This window comes from Chiloscyllium punctatum, chromosome 24 (assembly GCF_047496795.1).
Source record: "Chiloscyllium punctatum isolate Juve2018m chromosome 24, sChiPun1.3, whole genome shotgun sequence".
Classification (NCBI taxonomy): Eukaryota; Metazoa; Chordata; class Chondrichthyes; order Orectolobiformes; family Hemiscylliidae; genus Chiloscyllium; species Chiloscyllium punctatum.
The window spans coordinates 89,028,065-89,037,927 of record NC_092762.1 but is presented as its reverse complement, the minus strand read 5'-3'; the positions used below and the strand labels follow the sequence as shown (position 1 = coordinate 89,037,927).

Sequence of the window (9,863 nt, the reverse complement as noted above, 5' to 3'; positions counted from 1 at the left end):
CCATATACATGGCAGGTACTCATGTGACTCAGCCAACGTTGTCTATCTCACACACTGCAGGCAAGGATGCCCTGAGGCATGGTACATTGGGGAAACCGAGCAGAGGCTACGACAACAGATGAATGGACACTGCACAACAATCAACAGACAGGAGGGTTCCCTCCCAGTTGGGGAACACTTCAGTGGTCCAGGACATTCGACCTCGGACCTTCGGGTGACCATCCTCCAAGGTGGACTTTGGGACAGGCAGCAGCGAAAAGTGGCCAAGCAGAGGCTGATAGCTAAGTTCAGTACCCATAGGGAGGGCCTCAACCAGGACCTTGGGTTCATGTCACATTACAGGTGACCACCATTGCACTACATACACACACATATACACACACACACACAAACTCCTGTACACACACACAGACACTCCCACAGACACACACTTGCACACACACATGCACCCTCTCACAGACTGAGAGCCCTTTACACTCTCTCACACACATATACACTCTCTCTCACAGACACTCACAACCCCCCATCTCACACACACAAAAACCCACATGCACACATACACATATATATGTTTGTGGGGTGAATTTGTACTTGCAAAGTTACATTGTACTTGCTCAAAAACTGCATGGATCCATGTAAGATTCTGTTCGTTTTTTTTAGATTAGAATCAGCCTTAACATTATGGCACAGACAGCAGCACCCGGGGACTAACACCAACACATTATCTGGGCTGACACCAATTGTTAAAGTTAACCTGAGAATGTAACTTTCTTAAAAAAGTTTTGTGATTTACATAAGAAAGAACTGAAACCAACATGGTCATTCTAACAGATGAGAGACTTAACAGACAATCAAGGTATTTTTCAATGTATAATTTCAGTTACATCACACTGTAAATTTTTGCTATAAATTCTGTGTCTTACAATTGTGTCCTCCACAACCACCTGATGAAGGAGCGGCACTCCGAAAGCTAGTGTTTCCAAATAAACCTGTTGGACTATAATCTTAATCCTGAAAAAGATCCCTTTATCCCCACTTTCCTTCTCCTGCCAGTCAGCCAGTCCTCTACCCATGCCAGTACCTTGTTCCTTAACACTATGGGTTCTTACCTTATTTAGCAGCCTCCTGCATGGCACCTTGTCAAAGGCCTTCTGGAAATACAAATAGATTAGACTCCCTACAGTGTGGAACAGGCCCTGTGACCCAACTGACCCTCCAAAGAATAACCCACCCAGATCCATTCCCCTACCCTATATTTACCCCTGACTAATGCACCGAACACTATGGGCAATTTAGCGTGGCCAATTCACCTGACTGGCACATCTTTGGATTGTGAGAGGAAACCTGCACAGACACAGGGAGAATGTGCAAACTTCACACACACAGTCACCCAAAGCAGGAATCAAACCCAGGTCCCTGGCATTGTGAGGTAGCAGTGCTAACCACTGAACCACCATGTCACTCCAATCACATCCATTGACTCTCCTTTGTCTAACTTGCTCATTACCTGCTCAAAGAATTTGAACGCAAATACGAGGTCTTGCACTTTGGCAAAAAGAGCATAGGCAAGAACTATTTTTATAAACGGTGAGAAAATTCATAAAGCCAAAGTACAAAGGGATCTGGAAGTGCTCATACAGGATTGTCTAAAGGTTGACTTGCAGGTTGAGTCCGTGGTTAAGAAAGTAAATGTAACGTTGTCATTTATTTCAAAAGGGTTGGAATGTAAAATTTATAAAGCTCTGGTTAGGCACCATTTAGAATTGTGTGTCCAGTTTTGGGCTCCAAACGTCAGGAAGGACATATTGGCACTGGAGTGTGTCCAGCGGAGATTCACACGGATGATCCCTGGAGTGGTAGGCCTAACGTACGATGAACGGCTGAGGATCTTGGGATTGTATTCATTAGAATTCGGAAGGTTGAGGAGAGATCTAATAGAAACTTACAAGATGGTTTAGAAAGGGTGGATGCTGAGAAATTGTTTGCGTCAGGCAGGGATACTAGGACTCGTGGGCATAGCCTTAGAATTAGAGGGGGTCAATTTAGAACGGAAATGAGGAGACATTTCTTCAGCCAGAGAGTGGTGGGCCTGTGGAATTCACTGCTACGGAATGCAGTGGAGTTTGGGACGTTAAATGTCTTCAAGGCAGAGATTGATAAATTAATCTCGCAAGGAATTAAGGGCTACGGGGAGAGTGTGGGGTGAAATGCCCATCAGCCATGATTGAATGGCGGACTGGACTCGATGGGCCAAATGGCCTTACTTCCATTCTTATTTCTTATGGTCTTATTAGGCATAACCTCCCTTGACAAAGCTGTGCTGATTCATCCGTATTATACCAATCACTTCCAAGTGCCCAGCAATCTCAGCCTTAATAATACACTCTAAAATCTTACTAATGACCAAGGTAATAAGTCGGAGTTTTGCATTAAGTGCAAAAATGTGATGAATTGTTTGTGTTAATCTGTGTTTGTTCATAGGAGAGTTAGATATTTTTGTCTAATCTGATTGAATCTTGAACTTTTGTGATGACCCAGAACTTGCCTACCAGTGCACTTTCCCAAGTGGCTTGTGACATGAGAGCGGGGGCTCTTGCTGGGATTATTTTGGTAAAAAGGTAACAAAGATATGGATCTGGAGTTAATATGTAATAAGAAGGAAATTATTAAGCTGGAGAGGGTTGCGAAGAGATTTACCAGGATGTTGCTGGGAACGGACGGTTTAAGTTATAGGGAGAGGCTGGATAGGCTGGGACTTTTTTCACTGGAGAATGGGCAGTTGAGGGGTGACCTTATAGAGGTTTATAAAATCATGAGTATAGATAATGTAAATGGCAGGTATCATTTGTCTAGGGTGGGGGATATCAAGACTAGGACACATTTTGAAGGTGAGAGGAGAAAGATTTTAAAAAGACATGGGGGCAATTTTTTTTATATACAGTGGTTCATATGTGGAATGAAGTTCCAGAGAAAGTGGTGGATGCAGATACAGTCACAAAGTTTAAAAGACATTTAGAAAAGTATGTGAATAAGAAATGTTTGGAGCGATAGGGTCAAGCGCAGTCAGGTGGGTCTAATTTAGTTTGGGATTATGGTTGGCATTAGATTGGTTGGACTAAAGGGTCTGTTTCCATGATGTATGACTCTATGAATTTATGAATGATAAAGGATTAAAGGGCACACCAAGTTTAGAATTAAAGGAAAGAGGCACTGGAAAGTCTTCCTGCAAACGGCAGAGCCTTCCAGTCCAAAACCAGCATCTCCAAATCAAGGGTAAATAATTTCGGGTTAAAATGACCCAGTTAATAAAAGTGAACATTGTGGCAGCACGCTGAAAATCAAAATCAAGCTCCACTACTCCTGGGTTGTCACAAAAGTTAAAGATTTTTTAAAATATATAAACTTTCCCAATTTGTCTGAATTTTTCAGATCCAGGTTTTCAGAAAGTATAGACCAGGTTTCTGTGTGGAATAAAATCACTATTTATTATAATTAATCAGACTGTAGCTGCAGGTAAACAGTTATACACTGCCAGCATATAACACTACCAGTTAAAACTCTAAACCACAATAACCCCTCCTTATAAACACAAAAACAGACAGACGGTAAAATTGGTTATGGTACAGACTAGAAAGACAGTTCCGTTGTGTTTATTCCCAGGTTTTGTTGTTGAGATGATTTTTATGATTCTTCTGCTGGCTAGCACTTGGTTTCATAGAAACCAGGAGCAGAAGTAGGCCATTCTGCCCTTTGAGCCTGCTGCACTATTTGATATGATCATGGCTGATCATCCAACTCAGTCCCCTGTTCCTGCTTTCTCACCACACTCTTTGATCCCTTCAGCCCTAAGAACTGTATCTGTCTTCTTCTTGAAAACATTCAATGTTTTGACCTCAATCATTTTCTGTGGCAGAGAATTCCACAGGCTCACCACTCTCTGGGTGAAGACATTTTGCCTCACCTCAGTCCAACGTGGCCTATCCCATATCCATAGCCTGTGATCCCATGGTTCTGGAAACTGTAGTCATCAGGAACATCCTTGATAGGTTTACTCTGTGTAGTCCTGTTTGAATTTTATCAGTTTCTATGAGACCCCCCCCCCCCCCCCTCACATTCTTCTAAGTTCCAGTGAATATATTCTTAACCAATTCAGTTTCTCCAGTTACCCTTTATTGAGACGCACAGCCAGCTCTAGAGTGAACAGAACCTCTGATACTCCTGGGTTTTTTTTGCAGTGCTGGGGTGCAGGTGAGGTCCAGGCTTCAGTAGCAGCAGCAGGCCCAGGCTGTAGCAGCAGCAACAGTGGTGGTGGTAGCTGCCTGTGCAGCTGAGCACAGCTTCAAATTAACAGAAATAAGCAGAAAGAAAACCCAGAAAACAATCACAAACTTGATTGAGTTTTTGAAGGAGTAACAAAGAGGATTGATGAGGGCAGAGTGGTAAATGTGATCTATATGGACTTCAGTAAGGTATTCGACAAGGTTCCCCATGGGAGACTGGTGAGCAAGGTTAGATTTCACGGAATACAGGGAGAACTAGCCATTTGGATACAGAACTGGCTCAAAAGTAGAAGACAGAGGGTGGTGGTGGAGGGTTGTTTGTCAGACTGGAGGCCTGTGACCAGTGGACTACCACAAGGATCGGTGCTGGGTCCTCTACTTTTTGTCAATAAATGATTTGGATGCGAGCATAAGAGGTACAGTTAGTAAATTTGAAGATGACACCAAAATTGGAGGTGTAGTGGACAGCGAAGAAGGTTACCTCAAATTACAACAGGATCTTGACCAGATGGGCCAATGTACCGAGAAGTGGCAGATAGAGTCTAATTCAGATAAATGCGAGGTGCTGCACTTTGGGAAAGCAAATCTTAGCAGGACTTATACACTTAATGGTAAAGTTTGGTATGCTTTCTTTTATTGGTCAGAGTATTGTGTACAGGAGTTGGGATGTCATGTTGCGGCTGTACAGGACATTGGTTAGGCCACTGTTGGAATATTGCGTGCAATTCTGGTCTCCTTCCTATTGGAAAGATGTTGTGAAACTTGAAAGGGTTCAGAAAAGACTTACAAGGATATTGCCAGGGTTGGAGGATTTGAGCTATAGGGAGAGGCTGAACAGGCTGGGGCTGTTTTCCCTGGAGCATCGGAGGCTGAGGGGTGACCTTATAGAGGTTTACAAAATTATGAGGGGCATGGATAGTGTAAATAGGCAAAGTCTTTTCCCTGGGGTCAGGGAGTCTAGAACTAGAGGGCATAGGTTTACATTGAAAGGGGAGAAATATAAAATGGGACCCAAGGGGCAACATTTTCACACAGAGGGTGGTATGTGTATGGAATGAGCTGCCAGTGGAAGTGGTGGAGGCTGGTGCAACTGCAACATTTAAAAGGCATTTGGATGGGTATATGAATAGGAAGGGTTTGGAGGGATATGGGCTAGATGCTGGCAGGTGGGACTAGATCGAGTTGGGATATCTGGTCGGCATGTACGGGTTGGACTGAAGGGTCTGTTTCCATGCTGTACATCTCTATGACTCTATGACAATAACCAATAAAGAAAACAAAAATTCAAAATAAACTCCTCCTCAGTTGGAAGACATCAACAGCAGTAAATAAGACACACTGTGTGGTTTCAGGCTGTTCAGAGGTCAGTCTCCTCCTTCACACACTGATCCAGCTCCCTCCGAGCTAGCTCTCAGAGTGACCAGAACCTCTGAATTTCCTGTTTATATCTGTTAGCCAGGGCTCCCTGATCGAGCCAGATTAACAGCCCAATCAGGGAACTCATATTCTATGTGGTTCACCTGGCTGACCTTGTTATAATCAGTACAAGGGTAACTAAGGAAACAATAAGGTGGGGAGAAGATGAAATATAAGAGTAAACTATCTTATAATATGAAAGAAGATTGTCACCATAAACAGGTCCAGGCAGTGGGCCATGGAGGGGGGGAGCGGGGGGGGCGGTTGTTATGGCCAATTGCCTGCCCCTCTTCCATGGTTACGTCCATGCCTGGGTGCCCTGACAGATGGAGCACGGGGTGTCCACCAACACCCTTGAGGTTTTCAGGGAGAGGTGGGCACCACGGGGTGTGGAGTGTTTGATTTTGCCCTCTGGTTCTATTTTGATGTAGTCCCCCCCCCCCCCCCCACTTCACTGTTTGATCGCACAGCATTGCCCTTTGATGAGAGGGGCACTGGTTATCACTGGCCACTCGGGTGTTTCCTTTCTTCCTGGTGGTGGAAAATGAATAAAGGTTCATGCACTCATTGTTCTTCACTGTGTCCAACACCTGCACACATACATGGTTGCTGGGGGAAAATAAGCACTACCACAGTTAGGTGGTAGTGTGGGGTTAAAAAATCAGATTGCCAGAGATTTTTTTCCAGATACCTAAAAGGTAAGAGAGAGGCAAGGGATGACATTAGACCACTGTAAAATGCAGATGGAGAAATAGTAATGGAGAATAAAGAAATGGTATCTTATATCAGTATTCACAGTGGAATCACCATAGAGTCATAGAGATGTACAGCATGGAAACAGACCCTTCAGTCCAACCCGTCCACACTGACCAGATATCCCAACCCAATCTAGTCCCACCTGCCAGCACCTGAACCATATCCCTCCAAACCCTTCCTATTCATATACCCATCCAAATGCCTCTTAAATGTTGCAATTGTACCAGCCTCCACCACTTCCTCTGGCAGCTCATTCCATACACATACCACCCTCTGTGTGAAAAGGTTGCCCCTTAGGTCTCTTTTATATCTTTCCCCTCTCACCCTAAACCTATGCCCTCTAGTCTAGACTCCCTAACCCCAGGGAAAAGACTTTGCCTATTTACACTATCCATGCCCCTCATAATTTTGTAAACCTCTATAAGGTCACCACTCAGCCTCCGACGCTCCAGGGAAAACAGCCCCAGCCTGTTCAGCCTCTCCCTGCAGCTCAAATCCTCCAACCCTGGCAACATCCTTGTAAATCTTTTCTGAACCCTTTCAAGTTTCACAACATCTTTCCAATAGGCTGAACAGGCTGGGGCTGTTTGCCCTGGAATGTTGGAGGCTGAGGGGTGACCTCATAGAGGTTTACAAAAAAGTAGCATTCCAGAAGCTAAAGAGAGTTGGGTGCAGCGGTGGGTATAGTCACCATCACTAAGGAGAAAGTTGGGAAGCTGAAAGGTCTGAAGGTGGATTCTGCTAAATTCCAATGAAAATAGTCCCAGTCTATTCAATCTCTCTTCATAAGGCAGCCTTCCAATTCCAGAATCAATCAATGAAACTCCTCTGTATCCCCTCCAGTGCCAGCACATCCTTTCTCAAATAAGGAGACCAAAACTATACACAGCACTCCAAGTGTGACCTTGCCAGTTCCCGACAGCTGCAGCATAACCTCCCTGCTTTTAAACTCCATCCCTTTAGCAATGAAGGTCAATATTGCATTTGCCTTATTTACTTGCTGCATCTGCAAACCAACTTTTTGTGATTCATGCACGAGGATACCCAGGTCCCTCTGCACAGCAGCATGCTGCAAAGTTTCACACTTTAAATAATAGTCCATTTTGCTGCTATTCCAACCAACATGGATGACCTCACATTTAGCAACATTGTACTCTATCTGCCAGACTCTTGCCCACTCACTCAACTATATCCCTCTGCAGACTTTGCATGTGTTTTGCACACTTTGCTCTACCACTCATTTTGGTGTCATCTGTGAACTTTGACACACTACACTACAACTCAAATTCATTGCAGTAAATTGTGAATATTTGCAGTTCCAACACTGATCCCTGAGGCACACCGCTAGCCACTGATCGCCAACCAGAAAAACATCCATTTATCCCCACTTTTTGCTTTCTGTTAGTTAACAAATCCTCTATCCATGCTAATATATGACCCATAATCCTTTGAACCTTTGTCTTATGCAGCAGCCTTTTGTGCGACACCTTGTAGAATGCCTCGTGGAAATCTAGATATACCACACCCATTAGTTCCCCATTCACCACACTCATAATGTTCTCAAAGCATTCCAGGAAATTGGTTAAACATCAATTCATCAACTTGAAGAATTACTATTCCAGAGGGAGGTGATGGCCCAGTGGCATTATCACTGATCTGTTAATCTGGAGACTCAGGTAATGTTTTGTGGCCTCGGTCCAAATCCTGCCATGACAGATGATAGAATTTGAATTCAGTGAAAATCTGGAATTAAGAGTCTAATGATGACTATTGTTGATTGTCAGGAAAAACCCATCTGGTTCACAAATGTCCTTTAGGGAAGAAAACCGTCATCTTTACCTGCTCTGGCCTTATGTGACTCTAGACCCACGGTAATGTGGTTGACTCTCAGCTGTTTTCAGAGCAATTAGGAATGGGAAAATGTTCTGGACCAGTCTAACCATCCTCAAAATATTCAAAAAATACACTAGACCCTAATCGTTTCTTATTTTAAACGTAAACGTAAGGGTGTTGCATTCCAGATGCAATTCAATTGTTAAAACAACCAGATTTTATGAAAAACAGACTTTATTCATCCACTGTAGTCAAACTATAATAAAAGGTAGAAGGAATTGGAATAACTTACCTCTATTGGAAAACTTAAGAGAATAATAGATACAGTAACTATTACTAATGATTGTTCCAATATAGCAACAGCCTATAAATGCACCTTTGTCAAAAGGCAAATTCAGGAAACAGGGAGAAAGTGAGGACTGCAGATCAGAGCTGAAAAATGTGTTGCTGGAAAAGCGCAGCAGGTCAAGCAGCATCCAAGGAGCAGGAGAAGGGCTAAAGAAGGGCTTATGCCCGAAACTTTGATTCTCCTGCTCCTTGAATGCTGCCTGACCTGCTGCGCTTTTCCAGCAACACATCTTTCAACTAAATTCAGGAAACAGTTTGTCTCACATGCAATTCCTGCAACCCAGGAGAGAAAACACCAAGAGAAAATTCTGAAAGTGTGTAGCAGCTGGGAGGAATTTACTGCAGCTCCAACACTGCTGAGCCCCTAGCAACAACTGCTGCTACTGCTAAATTGAAAATCTTGGTTCAGTGAGAGCTTGACCACACCCATTCAAGCTGCTTCTATTGTTCCAACTTTTTTTAAAACCCCAAGGCCTCATAAGCTGTTTATCCTGGTGGCTCTGGTAGAATGCTCTGCACCACTGTCTTAGACCATAGAACATGGAACAGTACAGCACAGTACAGGCCCTTCGGCCCCTGATGTTGTGCCGAACCTTTATCCTACTCTAAGATCAAATTAACCTACATACCCTTCATTATACTATCCTCCATGTGCCTATCCAAGAGTTGCTTAACTGTCCCTAATGTGTCTGACTCTACTACCATCCCTGACAGTGCATTCCACACATCCACCACTCTCTGTGTAAAGAACCTACCTCTGACATCTCTGCTCAATCTTCCTCTAATCACCTTAAAATTATGCCCCCTCATGTTTGCCATTTCTGCCCTGGGAAAAGTCTCTGGGTATCCACTCTATTTATGCCTCTAATCATCTTGTACACCTCTATCAAGTCATCTCTCATCCTTCTTCACTCCAATGAGAAAAGCCCTAGCTTTCTCAACCTTCATAAGACATTCCCTCCAGTCCAGGCAGCATCCTGGTAAATCTCCACTGCTCCCTGTCTAAAGCTTCCACATCCTTCCTATAATGAGGCGACCAAAACTGAACACAATATTACAAGTGTGATCTAAACTGGGCTTTATAAAATTGCAGCACAACCTCATGGCTCTTAAATTCAATGCCCCTGATAATGAAAGCCAATGCACCATATCCCTTCTTAACAACTCTATCAACCTGGGTGGCAACTTTGACGGATCTATGGACATGTACCCCAAGATCCCTCTGTTTCT

At 43.7% G+C, this 9,863-nt stretch overlaps 1 long non-coding RNA gene across 1 annotated transcript in view; it reads right to left on the bottom strand.

Annotated features, from left to right (window-relative positions):
* Positions 1-1,107: 1,107 nt before the first annotated feature.
* The window catches only part of LOC140494835 (uncharacterized), an 83,786-nt gene continuing 75,030 nt past the window's right edge, over positions 1,108-9,863 (bottom strand). Inside the window, exon 4 of the long non-coding RNA XR_011964047.1 lies at positions 1,108-1,151. This is a non-coding gene — a long non-coding RNA (uncharacterized lncRNA). The remainder of the gene's footprint in view (positions 1,152-9,863) is intronic.